The sequence below is a fragment of the Ambystoma mexicanum genome, chromosome 10 (assembly GCF_040938575.1).
Source record: "Ambystoma mexicanum isolate Mex_15411 chromosome 10, UKY_AmexF1_1, whole genome shotgun sequence".
Taxonomy (NCBI): Eukaryota; Metazoa; Chordata; class Amphibia; order Caudata; family Ambystomatidae; genus Ambystoma; species Ambystoma mexicanum.
Window position 1 is genome coordinate 1384253338 of NC_090932.1, and position 16284 is coordinate 1384269621.

Consider the following 16284-nt stretch of genomic DNA (forward strand, 5'->3'; position numbering starts at 1 on the left):
CTAGTGCTCTCCCTGCTTTATCCCCGGTTTTCATAAATCTGGCCTTTGACTGCCCAGTGTGCTGACCTGGCATTATCCAAGGCCACCAATTTGTGGAGCCTTGGGACAAACCATCTTTCATTTATTTCTGCTGCCACATGTTCGTTGAAAACGTGGGTGGGAAAGAGGCGTTGTACCAGCGCTACAGTCAACAATTTCCTGGGAATTACTGGGTTCCCTGTCCTATTCTGTCTCCACACCAAGTCAGTAGGAGAGAGCGATCACCCCCTCTGTACCCATAAATCCTTTCCGTCCTGTGGCGCTTCCCCCTGTAGGTCAATTATCTGTAGATGGGCAGTGTGTGAAAATACTCTATCCGCAAACCCCTTATTCCTGTTTTCACCTGCAGTCATCATGGGTACCCTATCCCTTTGCACTTGGGTACAACCTGGTGGTCCCTTCAGGCAGGTAGGCTGCCTGTTTGGCTGCATTGGCAGCCATGTTGTTTCCTTGGGATATGAAGTATGGCTACCTCCACCAGCAGTTTTAATGCTTCAATCAACTGCATCAGTAACTTGGTTAGACTGGGCACCCATTGCTCCTCCTAAACCCCATTCTTTCCCACCTGGCCAACCCTGAGTGTACAGTGGAAGTGACATAAGCCAAGTCTGAGAAAATGTTAGCCATGTGTGCCTTGGACAGTTGGAGTGCACCTATTGGGGCCACTAACTGTGCTGCTTGTGCTGAATAGTGTGATAGCAACCACATCTGGCAAGTAATACAGAATTCCCCATGGATGTGTCCTACCACTGCAGCACCAGTGTGCCTGTGTCTTGTGCTGGAATCTATATATTAAGGACCCATCAATGAAGACCATATCACCTCCCTCCATTTCCTCTTCCTTACCTTGGATGTTCCCCTCCATCCTGTGCATATAAGGTGCACAGTCATAGACCTACTCTGCGGGCGCAACTGGTTCCGCTATGAAGGTGGCTGGGTTTACCGCATGACACTGGACAACCTTAATAGCTGGATTTGTCCTTATAATCTCATAACTTGAAGCCCTCTGTGTAGTCAGAGTGGATTTCGACTTTTCCAATATTGCAAAAAGGGAGTGTTCCACGTACAAAAGCAATGGACACCCCATTGTGATAGTTGCTGCCTTTTCTATGGCAAATGCTGCAGCCGCAAGCACTTGCTTGCTGGGGAATTGACCCTGCATCACTGGGTCTAAGAGACTTCTGTATTAGGCCACAGGCTATTACCCACTGTGGTTTCTTCTGGGTGAGGACAGCCATCATCACTGAGTTGTCTGAATGGGAGAAACTTCTCCTTGTTATTGGGGGTTGACTAGTGCCTCTTTGATTTAGGCAAAATTTACATTAATCTCTGAGGTCCCTTTTTATATGACCTTTACATTTTTGGCCTTCTTTTAAGACTTTGAGAAGAGGCTTGGTAGTTGCACAACCCCAGGAATTGCTGCATCTCTTTCACTGTGCGAGGTGGGGGGGGGTTGTGTGTATTGCCTCAACTCTCTCCAGTGTTATTTTCCGCCCCTCGGTTTAGATTATCTGTCCCAGGTATACCACCTCTGGCAATACTGTAGCTTCCTCTTGTCCACGTTGTACTCTTTGTTTGCTAGCAATGTTAAAAAAAGGATGGAATCTGCCCAGTGTCATTCTTCTGTCTCACTGCAGACCAATAAATCATCTACATACTGTATGACTGTGCTCGACATTTGCAAGTTGCCCAAATTTGGATTACCCTGTTGAATATACTGGGTGATTCTCAGTACCCGTTGGTAAACTTGTGTGCTTGAATAAGACCCCCCCTATAGGAAAACAGTGTGAGGTATCTGGAGTCGGGGTGTATTGGTATGGCGAAGAAGGCATTCTTTTGGTCACTTACTGTAAAATGTTTTGCCTTCAATGGGATGTTGCACAGTATTGTAGCCGGATTTGGCACACGTGGGAAGTCGGCCTCTATCGCATTGTTTGGGGGATGGAGGTCATGTATGAATCTTAACGATCCTCCCTTTGCTTTCGTCATGGGGTATATGGCTGTGTTGCATGCGGATGATGAAGTCTGTATTATGCCTTGTTGCAATAATTTGAAATGTGTGGCATTCATCTGCTTCATGGTACAGGGGGTACTGTTTTGCTCTGGGCAGCAATGCTCCCTCTTTTAATTGTATTCGGACTGCCCCTATTCCTTTTATCACTCCCACATCATGGGGCCCTGTTAACATTTTCCCAGGGACCTTCTTTAAATCTTTTTTCGTGTAGCTAGCCTGTTCTTTTTTTTTTTTTCTTTTTTTTTTTTTAACTATCTGTGTCAGATGTGGTACTAGCCTTTCTATCACTGGTGTGAGGCACGGTATGTGCAGTTGGAACAGAATTCCCCCCTCCCCATCTGCAAAAAGCTGTACATCAGATCTGTTATTGTCAGTGTGGGGTCAATACAGCGCACTGTACGCCATTCTATGTACTCCTCATCTGTCCCGCATTGTATCGCAATGTCTATTGGAGGTAATTTCCTCTTCTAGATGCAGCAATATTTGTGTGCCTGGGGCAATTTCCTTGTGGCACTGGGGCCTGAACAGGAATTCTGTAGTGAGTTGAAATGTTTTCCCTTTGTTTCCCGGTACCCACCTTAGCAGGGTATTAACCCCATGTAGGAATAATTCTGGGTACATGGGTCATCCTCCCAATGTGCTGTCGGCATATATGGCCTGTTTGACGGCTGCCACCCTGGTGGAATACATGCCCAGAGTTGAGTACACTCTGCCCTTTTCTGTAAATGAAATGGTTGCATTTAGCTTGCTCAGTAGGTCCCGTTCTAATAGGTTTATGGGGGTATGCTTTCAGTACAGTGAAGGTGCTACAATATGTTGTATGCCTATTATTAACAGTAAATCTTTTGTTACTGGAACTGTGACAATAGCACCAGAGAAGCCCTGCATGTCCATAACTGTGTTTGACAGTCTGAACCCACCCTCCTTTATACAAGACTTGATGACCCCTGTATCTATCAGGAAAGCTACCTCTGTTGGTCCCATCTTCACAGCTACCTTGGGTCCCTCTTCGGGGGCTTCAGTTACTGCTAGGAATGGACACACACGCACTTTCTGTGGGCACTTCTATTGGGACGCTATATTTTGTGGGAACAGGAAAGGATTCCTTCCCAGAACTGTTCTTCCCATGTAATGGGGATACCACATTCTGGCCCAGTAATGTACTGTCTGTGCAGGTGCTTGTGATGCACTTTGGTTTGTTCCTGGTACCCCTACCAGTCCTGCTTGGGTGAAGGGCTGTACATGCGGGGGCTGAGGTTGCGCCTGCTGTGCTTGTAGCTGTTGAGGCTGCACCTGCTGCTGTTGGAACTGCTGGGGCTGTGCTTGCTGTGTGGGTTGAACCTGCTGCTGTGCTGGTTGGTATGCTTGCACTTGCTGCCCAAAAGGGCACATAGTTGCGAAATGTCCCTGGTTACAGCACGGCCCAATAAATCTGAATCCTGCACCTCTGTACCTCCCCCTTTATCCCCTTTGTGAATACCCTGTCCCTTGTGGATAATAGCACATGGTACATCCCCACCCCTTGCTGTAACCCCATTGTGTTATGTTATGTTACTTTACATGAACTTAGTAAAGCGCAATGTACGCCCAAGAGCATCTTGGCGCTGTTGTGAGGGCGGAAAGTTATAAACCTAGCAAGATCAGGTCATTTCAGAACAGAGTGGTTTTTGGTGATCTCTGGAAGGTGAGATGATCTGTAGTATCCCATAGGGCCAGAGGGAGGTCATTCCAGGCTATGGTTTCCACCACAGAGAAGGCTTACTGGGTCTGCATATTGTGGGGCATACTGTGGCTGCATGTGTACCCCTTTCTGGGGGACGCTCATTACTGGGAACCTCCACTGTTGGGCAGGGGCCATCGCTGCAGCATCTTGGATGAACAGTGCCTCTTCCATTGCCAACTTTGCCAGCTTCTTCTGTACCAGCTTGTTCTCTGCCTTTGCAGCATTATGTATTGTCTGTCTCTCACTCTCTTGCTTCCTCTTACAATGGTGTACTATTGTTGCCTGTAATTCTGGCCACCCCTTTGCCTCTATTCCCACATTTGTGTCTAGGGAGGCCTGCATGTCTGATGGGAGGCCCTTGACCAATATGTTAAAATAAAGGAATGTATTTGTCCCAGGGTTTCTCCATCTCTAATGGCCAAAGCTCCTGAACCTGTTGTATATACTCTGTGGGGTCCTTGTCTTTTTTCATCTTGCAGGCCAGTATGGCCCCCAGATCCAAGCTGTCTAGGTACATACTCCTTAATATTCGCCACACATGGGCACGGCGTTTGTTAAACAGGGCTCCATCGTGTGAATTTGTGCTTAACTTCACCCCGTTGTACCCTGCTTGTTCCCATATTTTGTCCCCTGGCTCCCCTATTATGGCTGCAGATAGGCTCTTCATGCCCCCCTACGTGTCATTCATATATTTATCTCCCCCCATCAGTGGCAGAGAGTCATGGACCGGTTTCTGCTTTGCTCCCCCATGTCTTCCTTCCTCCTCTGCTTTTGTCCCCTTCCCCTTTCTTTATACGCTGTCCACAATTAGTCATCCTCTGTGCGGCCTCCCTCTTCCCCTTCATTTGAGACAACGATGTCACAGTCCCACATGTCCATCTCCTCCTCCTTGTGTACTCCTCGTTATCCAATATAAATGTTAACCACCCCGATGTCCACCCTCCATCTTCAGTGTCCCCTCTGCTCCTTTTCCTTCCTCCTCACTGCCTTCTCTATGACCCTCTGCCTCGTTAAACAAAGCATCCAACTGTTGCAGTGTGCTCTTTTCTATGTCCGCCAAGTACCCTCTGCCTTCGTTGTCTTGTCTTTCCCACTGTCTGCCCACCCCTGCCCTGCTGCTCTTCTATCCCATCTACCCTGTCTGGGGGCTCATGCTGTGGGTTGGTCTACCCTGCGGCAGGCTTTAATGATGGGTATGCTCTGTAAGGAGGGGCTGGGGCACACAGCGGTTCTGTCAGATTGTCTTTATGGCTGCTCTGCTTCACAGGCTCTTGCTTTTTCTCTTTGTAGAGCTTCCAAAGCACTAAAATAGTGTGTCGGCTCTTAATTTTAGAACCTTTTTGTTAAAAGGTATGAACATTTTCTATAACCTTACCGTTGAACGTTCCTTCCACATGCCATGCATGGAAACCTCTCCTGTGGTGTTCTGAACCCATTAGAAATGATATTTGAATATTTTTTCACAATATTGGGGCAATTTATCACACACATGATCCAGAGAAATGTCCCTAGACGCTATAACCCCCACTGTTTGTGTCGCCACCTTTAATTGCTAAAAAAAATCCCTCCCCCCTTCTATGTCCCAATAGCACCTCCCCACTTTTCAAATCACCCATAACCCCTTCACACTTCCCCTCGCTTCACCACCTCCCCACTTCACATTCACCTCTCAAACATCCCGACTTACCTTTCTTTCTTCTTCTCCAGCATTGGCTCTTTCATAGATTCACATGCTGCGACTATTCTCTGTGGTCAGGTTGGGAATCTTCGGTTACATCAGTTTAAACCTGAAAACGTTTGGTCACGTTTGTGCTCTATCATAGTTATTATGGGTCATACTGCTCACAGCCAATAGGAACACCTCCCTTAACTCTTCCCCTCTAAGCCATCTTCAGATTTTTTACCACATGTTAGTGTAGGGAGTCCCCAAAAATCCTCTCTGCAACTTTTCTACGAATAAAATGGAATTTAATATCTTTTCCATGAAGAAATATGTATCTTTCGACATCTACTCGACGACCGGCGTTGGCAGTGACAGTGCTACCTTCGTGAGCCGTTCTTGCTGCTGGTAATCTTCAATGAAGCTTCGTCTGCGCAGTTGGGCCTACCTCATGGCGGAACCCACAAGGAAGAGCCTGTTCATTGCCTGTGCCCCCTGTGGACTGAAGAATGTCTAAGTGGATGATGATCACAACGACTGCCTTGATCCTCACAATGTCACCCAGGACTGCGAAATCTGCCAGTCGTTCCCCAAAAAAATGATGAGGAATCGTCTCTTCGCATGGCTCGAGGACGCCGGTGGGGCCTCTGACTGTGCTTCAGAACGGAGTCGTGCCTCGTTAGGACAGGGCAAGACGGCCCAGCGAACCACCTCTAGTAAGAGGTCTAGGTCACATGAAATCCAGGCCACCAGCAAAAAGAGGCATAAAGACTAGCACAGATCCTCACACAAGGAATGGTCTTCACCAAAGTTCTGTGCCTAAGGGGTGTTGGCAGAGGAGGAGAGCCAAGACTTTTCCATCGCCCCAGGGTGGCGATGGCTTCTAAGTCCACATCAAAGTCTGGTGGCCACTCTTTGCCTTCAAGGTCCAAAACAGGCTTGTCATGGAAATCGGCGACTAGACGGTCATCATCGGTGACCAAGCCTCCCTCCAGGTCATCTACCCCAAGGCCATTGATGCTGTTCAACGGCACCCCGTCAATGGCCACGAGTTCCTCGTCATTGACGAAAACATCATGGCCATGAGGATCTCGTCGATGGCATCTATGTCCATAGCTGTGATACCCTCGTCGACAAGCAAAAGTGGTTCCTTCCATACCATTGTTACCACTGCCATTGTCACTGGCGTCTCTGACATCCACACCAGCACATTGTCTGCATTAATGACCCATCCGCAGGCATCATTCCCGAACCTTGAGGGGACCTTGCTGCAGGGTGGTATTGTGGTGTCCCATCCAATTCTATTCCAATCCTATGTGGATGAAGCCGAAGAGGAGGCCATCATGTCACAGACAGCACTTCCCAGAGATTCACTGCGGAAATCATGTCTATCCTGATGTTGGAAGACGTCTGTGGGGATGGCCTGATCACCTTGAGGCATCCTACAACTGTCCCCGCTAAAAGACTGGTTCAACAAAAGGTACAGCACCGCAGAGGGCACTGCCGCCTGCTTCTGCACACAACCCATACCAGACTCTGTTGTCTCAGCAGCTACCAGAAAAAGGTCTGTTAACCCATCGCCATCCTGCTCTGTCCCCCCCAGACAAAGAAGGCAAACACCTTAGCGCCTTTGGTAAGAACATCATTACCACCGCAGCCACGACTATCAAGGTGGCTAATGCAATGGCCATACTTGCACGTTAGAATTGCGAGCAGTGGTACAATCGCGAGCAGTGCTGGAGTTCCTGGCAGATGACAAGAAGCAAGAGGCCATGGACATCTTTCAAGGAAGCGAGTTGGCATCAGGCCACCCAATTATGGTCTCTGTGAACATTGTCGACACTGGTTTTGGCCAGCTTGTGAATTGAACCATCCTCCATAGTTTTTTTTTAAAATGTCTTTATTGGTTTTGAACAACAACAAAAACAAAACATACAATCTGACATGACACAGCATCACTGGCGCGTTGGCATATTTCTCAGAGCCTGCTGTACTTTCGCAGCTTCGGGGTTTTCAGGCGACCGTACCATTCATGTCCATCTACCGCAGAGTTCTTTACAGAGGTGTCTCGCCACGGAGCTTATGCCGGGTTACCTCGTTCTTACTCGTTAGTCTGCCGTCCCCATGGGGTCATCACTGTCTCCCTCTTCTCTCGTGTCGAATAGGTCCTGCATCAAAGAGTTCCATGTGGTTAATTTGTGTACTGTTCCCCCTTCCCCTCTTTTCACTGCTCTTATCCACACCGCAGTCGCTGTCTGTGCCCACTTTTGGAGATCTGACCTCCATCCATCTATGTTCGGGCCCTCCCTTGACTTCCATGACATTGCTATTCTTCTTTTTGCCAATATGCATATTAAGTCCTTCATTTTTGCTTGGTGCGATTCATGTCTGCTTCCTCTTGGGAAGAGGCCTAGTAGGTATCTCTCCGGATGATCTGCTTGTAGTTGGAGTCCGCCTTGTGCTATCTTGGTTCTGATTCTGTCCCAGAAGGTCTGTATCACTGGGCATGTCCAGAACATGTGGAGCACATCCGTGTCCTCTGCCAGGTAGCGTGGGCACCTGTTTTGATTTTCCGTCCGCATCTTGTGCATCCTCTTGGGCGTGAGGTATGCTCGATGTGTGATGTATAGCTGTGCCTGTCTGAACCGTGCATTCCTTGAGACCTTTTTTGGGTATCTTAGCACCCTGGCCCATTCCTGATCACTAAATGGCCTCTGGAGTTCCTCCTCCTTACGTTGCCTCGTGTTTGATCCTTGCGGGTCTACTGTTTTTAACAATTGTTCATATAACCTGGAGGTTGTGTGGGTTCCCTCCGAAATGTCATACCATACGTCTAGCTTCGTCATCTCCTCCTCCTCCGGGTCTATCCACTCTGGCCATCTTTTTTTGATATTTTGTATTATGCAATTATAAAGGTTGAATTGGCCTTCATGTATCTCGTGGTCATCCACCATTTCTTGAAAGTCTGCCCACCTCTCCCCTCTCCTCAGGTCTCCAATTTGTGCTACACCCTTGGCCTCCCAGTGCACTCGGTACATCGCTAGCATGTTCGTGTCCCCCCCCCCCGGAGACCCGCCAGAGGAATCTGTGTTGAGCATGGGTCTTTCATACCCTGGAGTTTCCATGCCCTTTTCCATAGCCCCACTGCGATCCTAAGCATGTTCGGCAGGGTCTTGAGCTGGGGTGTGTTAAGCCACAAGATCTCCCTCAAATAGTATCGTTTTAGTACTGGCTGAAAGACAATTGTGTCTATTGTTTCATCTTCTCCCAGCCACTTGACTGCAAACTGCAGCTGTCCTGCTAGGTAATATTTTTCAAAGTCCGGTAGCCTGATACCGCCGTCCTCGTAGTCTTTCTGGAGAGTCTCCATAGCAATTTTGTTACTCCCTCCCCCCCAATGGAAATTCCGTGTTATCATATTTAATCTGTTGAAGAAGGCTCTGGGAATGGCGTATGGGATGTTTGTGAAGTAATATAGCAGGCGCTGCAGCACCACCATTTTCAGGAGGGCCGCCCTCCCCATCATCCCCAGCGGGAGTGTTCCCCAGAAGACCATTGATTTCTGTGTTTTTTCCAGTGCCGCCAGTGTTTGTTCTATGGGTGTCAGCAGTATCGTGGTGTATTTCTATTCCGAGGTATTTGAAGGAGTTCCGTGCCCATGTCAGGCCCAGGTCCAGGAGGCTGCCCAGGGGGACCCGCCTTAGCCCCGTCAGAGGGAGTACCAGGGATTTGTCTTTATTAATTGCTCGGCCTGATAATCTGGTATATGCCCTGATTGCCTTTAGGAGGCATGGTAGATTGGCGGCTGGATTCTCTACGAATAACAGCATGTCATCCGCGTATAGCGAGATTTGATGGAGCACCCCGTCTGTCTATCCCGGTGTCCCCATATTCCGCTCTAAGAAAGGCCGCGAGCGGCTCTAGGGCCAGGATGTATAATATTGGCGACAGTGGGCATCCCTGCTTGGTTCCCCTATGTATCCTCCACTCCTTTGAGATGTATCGCCCTGTCTTCACCCTTGCTCTAGGATCGTTGTATAGCAGTTGATCCACCGGAGGAATCCCTCACCAATGCCGAAGTGGGCGAGTACGCTCACCAGCCACTCCCAACGCACCGAATCAAACGCTTTGACAGCGTCCAGGGACACTATTGCGCTCTCGCCTTGTCTTTGATTTGTCTCATCTAGTACATGGTGCAATCTGCAAAGATTCCACGACGTGTTCCTCCCCGGGACGTAACCCGTTTGGTCCGAATGGATCAAGGTGGGCACAACTTGTTTTAGGCGGTTGGCTAACACCGCCGTCAGAATTTTAGCGTCCTGTTTAATAAGGGAGATTGGCCTATAGGAGGCACATTGCTTGGGCGGCTTCCCCGGTTTTAGGATCGGGACTATCGTTGATTCGGACATGCTGGGTTGCAGCCGATTGCTCTGGTATGCGCCTTGATACGTATCAAGTAGCTTCTGGGAGATGGTACTCTTAAATGTTTTATAAAACTCCCCGGGATTCTCCCGGTGGGGAGCCCCATAATCACGCCCTCTTTCCTCTACCGTGATGGGTGCGTCCAACGACTGAGCCTGTTCTTCTGCTAATTTTGGTAATCTAATTTCTGCCAGTGCATCAGCTATGTCCTCTGAATCTATCTCCGGGTTTGGGGCATATAGTTGCTCGTAGAATTGGGCAAATAGGTCGTTAATATGTTCCTGGTTTCTGATCTCTTTTCCTGTGTGATCTTCTAACACTGTTATGGGGTCTCTTTTGTTTTCCTGTCTAGTAAGCCAAGCTAAAAGTCTACTGGGTTTTTCCCCTTGCGCGTGTAGGCATTGTAGATACCTCCCGTAATTCAGCCTTCCCAGTTTTTCCCAAAGTACCATACAATCTGACCTCAGTTCCACTAGCTCTCGGGGCTCACTCCCTCCCGTTCCTGCTAGTCGCTCTTTCGTTTCTATCACCTTCTCAAGTTCACTAAGCTCTTTCGTAGCTGCCCCCGTTAATCCCCCTGTCCTGCCTATTGCCGCCCTCCTTATCACCACTTTGAACGCGTCCCATAGTGTGGCACTACTTTCCACGCTACCTTCATTCTGCTCAAAGTAATCCTCTATGGACTCCTGGAGGTATTCCTCCAGCTCTCCCTCTCTTAGGGCCTCTGCCCGGAGCCGCCAGGTTGGTATCGGGGCTTTCCTGTGGGTGTGTGCCCATGTTGCCAATACTGGGGCATGATCGGAGAATGTGTGTGCTTTGATAGTGATTTCTGTAAAATCATGTAATGATTCCCTGCCCGTAAATATGTAGTCTAACCGTGCAAATGTCCCATGCGGTGCACTGTAGTATGTGTACCCCCTCCCCTCCCCATGTACCTGTCTCCAGATGTCGACCAGTTGTAATCCCTCGAGGGCCCTGTGCAGTTCCTTGGCCGGGGGCGCTGGCTTCCTGTGCCTGTCGTCCGACCTGTCCAGCAATGGGTTCAAGGTGCAGTTGAAGTCGCCGGCCCAGATGAACGTCGCCTCCCTGTACTGGGCCAGCCTGGGCACCAACCTTTTAAAGAAGTCCGCTGCGTCACAGTTCGGGGCATAGGTGTTGATCAGGCACACTTCCCTATGTTCCAGCATGCCGTGTACCAGCACCAGCCTTCCCTCCGGGTCTGACTCCTGCCGGAGCATTTGAAACGGGACACCTGGGGCAATCCATATCAGTACTCCCCGTGCATAGTTTGAATACGTGGCGCTGTATGTTTGTCCTCCCCATTTCTTGTTCACCTTGGCCTGCTTTTGTGAGGTTAGGTGTGTTTCCTGGAGCATCGCTATCTTGACCTTCAGTTGGTTTAGCCATGCATAGACCTTAAGTCTCTTGACATACGCATTAAGGCCTTGCACGTTCCAGGTGACTATTGTCGTGCTATCTGGCCCCATTGTTCTTCATGCGGTCTGGCTTCCTCGTCCCACAGCCGTGTCTCCGTGTCCTGCCCTCTACTCTCCCTGTGTGGGAGTCTCCTACGGTTCCTGTTGCGGGCCCCCCCCCCATCTGGTGCGGCCATGATTGTCATCTTTTGCCATTTGCTGTATATAACTCTGGTCACCTTCTACTCGTATCTCCCCTTCATCCTTAGCGGTCGTTTCCCTGTTGCCTGCGCCATATGCTGTCCATTCACCACACTCAACGTCTTTAACCCGAACAAAAACTAATGAACAAACGGCCAGCCACCCTTTCCCTGCTTGGGCTCCACCGCTTCCCTCATCGTACTCCCTTGGAAGGGGCCGACTTGCAGCGGTGTGATGCCTTAAAACTGGCATCTAAACTTGTTGATCGCTCTCACTGTGCGGGGGCGTCGCCTTTCTCAGCCAACTTTGACTGAAGTGAGGTTGATCGCTCCTTCATACTTGTCTTCCGGTTTAGTTGTTTATCGATTATTTGGTATCATTGCGCTTGGCTGCGTTTTCTCTCTCTCTCGTTTCGTCTTATCAGGGTCTTTTTACATTATTGTTGGCGTTTCTCTGCCTCAGCTGGGGGATGCCCTGCGCGTCCATCCACCTGTGGGCCTCCTCCGTCGAATCGAAGAAGCATGTTTTATCCTGGTGTATCACCTTCAGTTTGGCGGGGAACAAGAGCATGTATCTCACCCCTGCACACCTGAGTCGTTCCTTCGTTGGGCCGAACTGTGCTCTCTGCTTTTGGACCAGGGCTGTGTAGTCCGGGTACATTGTGATCTTAGAGCAGTCTCTGACGATCTCTCTCTCCCCCTCCCCCCCCTTGAGAATGCCAGTATTTTGTCTCTGTCTTTAAAGTTCATGACCCTGGCAATCATCGCTCTCGGAGGGGCACCTGGTTGGGGTCTTTTTGTCAGTGCTCTGTGTGCCCTCTCCACCACAAAGCCCTGAGACAGCTCCTCCGCCCCTACCTCCTGGAGGAGCATGTTTTGTATGTACTCCGTAGGGTCGTTACCTTCTTCGCCTTCCGGAAGTCCAATTACACGGATGTTGTTCCTCCTAGCTCTTCCCTCTGCATCCTCCGCTCTCCGTTCCAGGGCCTTGACTCTTTGCAATACTTCCGTTAATTGCGTCCGCGTTGTGGTGACCCCTGCCGTATTTTGCTGCACCTGTTGTTCCGTCGCCACCACCCTCTCCGTCAAATTCCTTGTATCCTGACGAAGGAGGCCCACATCCACCATCACCCCATCCAGTTTGTTTTCTAGCGATACCTTCAGGGCCCCTATTGCAGCGTCCATTTTGTTTTCAAGAGATGCCTTCATGGCAGCTATTGCCTTTATGATTGTGCCCTCGTTTGCGTCTTCTGTCGGTTGAGGTGCATTAGCTACAGCCATTTCCATGTCTGTTGATGTTGTCTGTTTTTGCCCAGGTGTCTTGGTGTAGGTGTCCATGGTACTCTGCTTGGCCTTCCCTTCAATTTTCTTATTTGGCATTGTGCCCCTGTGTGTTTGTCCCCTTTCGATCTTGTGGACAGCTGGGCCAAAGGTGGGGGGCGCCGTCCCCAAAGTGGGATGCTAGAACCAAGTCCAGATATTTGCCTCTAGATGTGCCTCATGAGGTGGTCCCCGAGTTTCCCCTCTTGGCTCCTCCACTGCCTTCTACAGGTATCTCGATCGTGCACTGTAGCCCTTCACCTTATTGCGTGGGTGCCATGTTGGTCCGCCGGGGGTCCAAACTTTTGCCTTGTCTTCCGCTTTTTGGGGTTTTATTTATTTTTGTTTGATTTTTTCTGGCCTTGGGGATGATATAATGGCGGCAGTTAGTCCAGGGTGCCCTTGGGGCGGGCAGCTCTCTGCTTGGTGCGTGTTGGTGCGTAGGGAAGCGGGCCACCTCCCCCTCACTCCGGGGGGCCTTTCCCCTATGCCGCTCACCTCAGCGACCTGGAGCCGGAGGTCCTGCCGCTTCATCTGGCGTGCGCTGCCCCGGGCACACCCGCTGTCTTCTCCACGGGCCCTGGCCTGTCCACCGTCGGGAATCCACAGCGACCTCTCTTTCGCTGTCCGGGGATGTCGGCCTCTCCGCGGGGTCTGTCTCCTCCGTGGCCGCTCCTTCCCTCGCTGAGGCGCCCGCATCCTTTTCCGGCCGTGCCTGTTTTCCTGCGGTTGGCTTCTGTTTTCTGTTTCCTGTTTTCCTCCCCACGGGGGGGATCGCTGGCTGGTCCGCTCCCTGGCACAGCCGTATCACCGCGGGGATCTTCTCTCTACTTCGAGGTCGCGGCTCCGTCCGCCATCTTGGATTTTCGCCGGGCTTTCTTACGATCGGGCGTTTTACTATGTAAACGCTCCGATTTTGCTTGGGATTTCGCCCAGCTGCTATAGGATTACTTCTTCCTCATTACTCTGCATTCAGGCCGCTGCAGTGTGCGCTAGGATGTCTCTAAGTCTGATATGTGCACGGATCGTAACGGGAGCTCCGTCTGAAGACGACCTCACTCCATGGGCTCAGGCCACGCCCCCCAAACCATCCTCCATAGTTAGGGTTGGCTTAAGGCCACAGATTTTCAACCAGATGTTCAGTCCAGGGTTGTGGATATGCCCTTTGACAGAGCTGCCCTTTTTGGGAAGAAGGTGGATGAGGCCTTACAGTCCATAAAAATGGACAAGGAAAGTGCTCGCTCCTTGGGCACACTACAGCAAAGGTGCCAGTCCTTTCATTCAGGAAAAGGGTGCTATGGCAGGATAACTGCACCACATACCAGTCTTCTTCCTCAAAGACCCCATAGTCATCAGGGGACCAATACAGGAAAAAGCCCCAGTCCTAAAGGGGTTCGCAGTGACACTGTGGCTCCTCCCAATGTAGGGGCCAGTCCGGCAAACAAGCATGACCTGTCCAGGGCCAGGTCCTCCCACTTCAGCACCCCTGTGGGAGGATGACTGTCAAGGTTCATCAAAGAATGGACACACATCACGACTGACAAATGGGTGCTATCTCTCACCCAGCAGGGCCACTCGCTTGAGTTCGTGGATTATCCACCGGACATTCCTCCTGCACACAAACCAGAGAATTTGCAACACCTCTTGCTTCAGGAAGTGCGAGCGCTACAGTAGAAGGGCGCAGTGGAGAAAGTTCCCAAGGACGCGGTGGGCACAGGAGTGTTTACTTCCGCTACTTCCTGGTAAGGAAAAAGTCAATGCACAACACGTCATGGGGTTGGAAGCCCACATTAGATCTGAGGGTGCTCAACAAGTTCCTAAAGGTGCAAACGTTCTGCATGGTCGGGCTACAGCTGGTGTTGTGCCAGCTACGAGAAGATTTCTTGGTGTCCCTCAATCTCGAGGATGCCTATTTCACAACCCTATTCACCTCTCACACCGGTGCTAGCTACGCTTCGTGGTGGTAGGAGTACATTATCAGTTCAAGGCCCTTCCATTCGGCCTGTGGTCTGCCCTACGGGTATTCACCAAATGCCTTGCGCCAGTGGTGGCTCACCTGCGGCGGAGGGGCTTTCATGTCCACCCGGATCTAGACTGGTTAGTAACAGCCTCCTTTTACCCACTGGAGGAATCCAACACCGCCACCACCATCCAGTGTCTACAGCAACTGGGTTTCTTCAACTTATTGAAGTTGTGCTTGGTTCCATCTCAACAGGCACTCTATCTCGGAGCAAGGCTCGACACCCAACCCCGCACCGCCAGACCCTCAGACGAAAGGGTGGCAGCTCTTCTACACGAGGTGCGCTTTCTCAACCGCGCCCAGGTAATGCCAGTCTGCAACTACAAATCCCTGCTGTGGATGTTCTCATCATGCATCCCGTTGATCACCTGCCGGTTACTCATTAGACCGGTGCAGGAATTCCTGGATGCCCTCCGGATCCAAGCCTCAGGGTCATGGGATGGCCGGATTACTCGAACACCAGTTTTCAAACAGAGCCTTTGCTGGTGGTCGTTGAGGGAACATCTGGTGCAGGGCACCCCCGTCAGGTTGCCGGACCATCAAGCCACCGTCACGACAGATGCTTCGCTGGAGAGCTGGGGCTCCCACTGCCAGGAACAACACACCAGGGGGCTTTGGTCGGAGGAGGAAAAGAGCTAGCACATCAACCTGCTGGAGCTACGAGCAATTATTTGGGCCCTGCAGTCTTTTCCTCTCCTCATGAGGGCATATGTGGTACGTATTTACACCGACAACACAATGTCGATGTTTTATGTCCACAAGCAAGGAGGAACAAGGTCGACGCAGCTTTCCTTGGAGGCCCAAGCCCTGTGGCATTGGGCTCTACAGCAGGGCATGTTTCTCACTCTCCATCTACGGGGGTTTCAGAAAACTTTGACAGACTCCCTCAGCAGGGAGTCATGCTCTTGCCACGAGTTGGAACTGCACAACGGTCCGATTCACTGGTTGTTTCAAACGTGGGGCACCCTGGAGATCAACCTCTTTGCCACCCACAACAACAGTTGCTGCAAGACCTTTGCCAGCTGCTTCCCCCAATCTGGAGAGCTTGGGGACGCCTTTCCATTTCCAGGGGAAGGGAAGTTCCTTTATGCATTTCCCCCGATTCCTCTGGTGTCTCGAGTCCTAAACACCTTTATTTATTTATGGAGTTAGTTATTTATTATTAATGTGATACAGTTTTTTTTAACAAAGAGAAAACTTTACACACAAATCAATAACAAATCAACAAATTCATTTATAAACACAAACATATTCCTAAATACAAATAATATATACTTAATATCTCAAAAGTGAACAAAAAAAGGGAAAATAATAGAGACCTATATACATGTATATCTTTTCTTATTCAACCCAAATTATGTATTATGGTTAACCACCTCAAAAGGACAAGGCCTCAAAGAGCTCAATTTGCTTTACATGATGTTCAATATGTCATACACAACCAGAAGAATTATTCAACAGAATGGTTCAA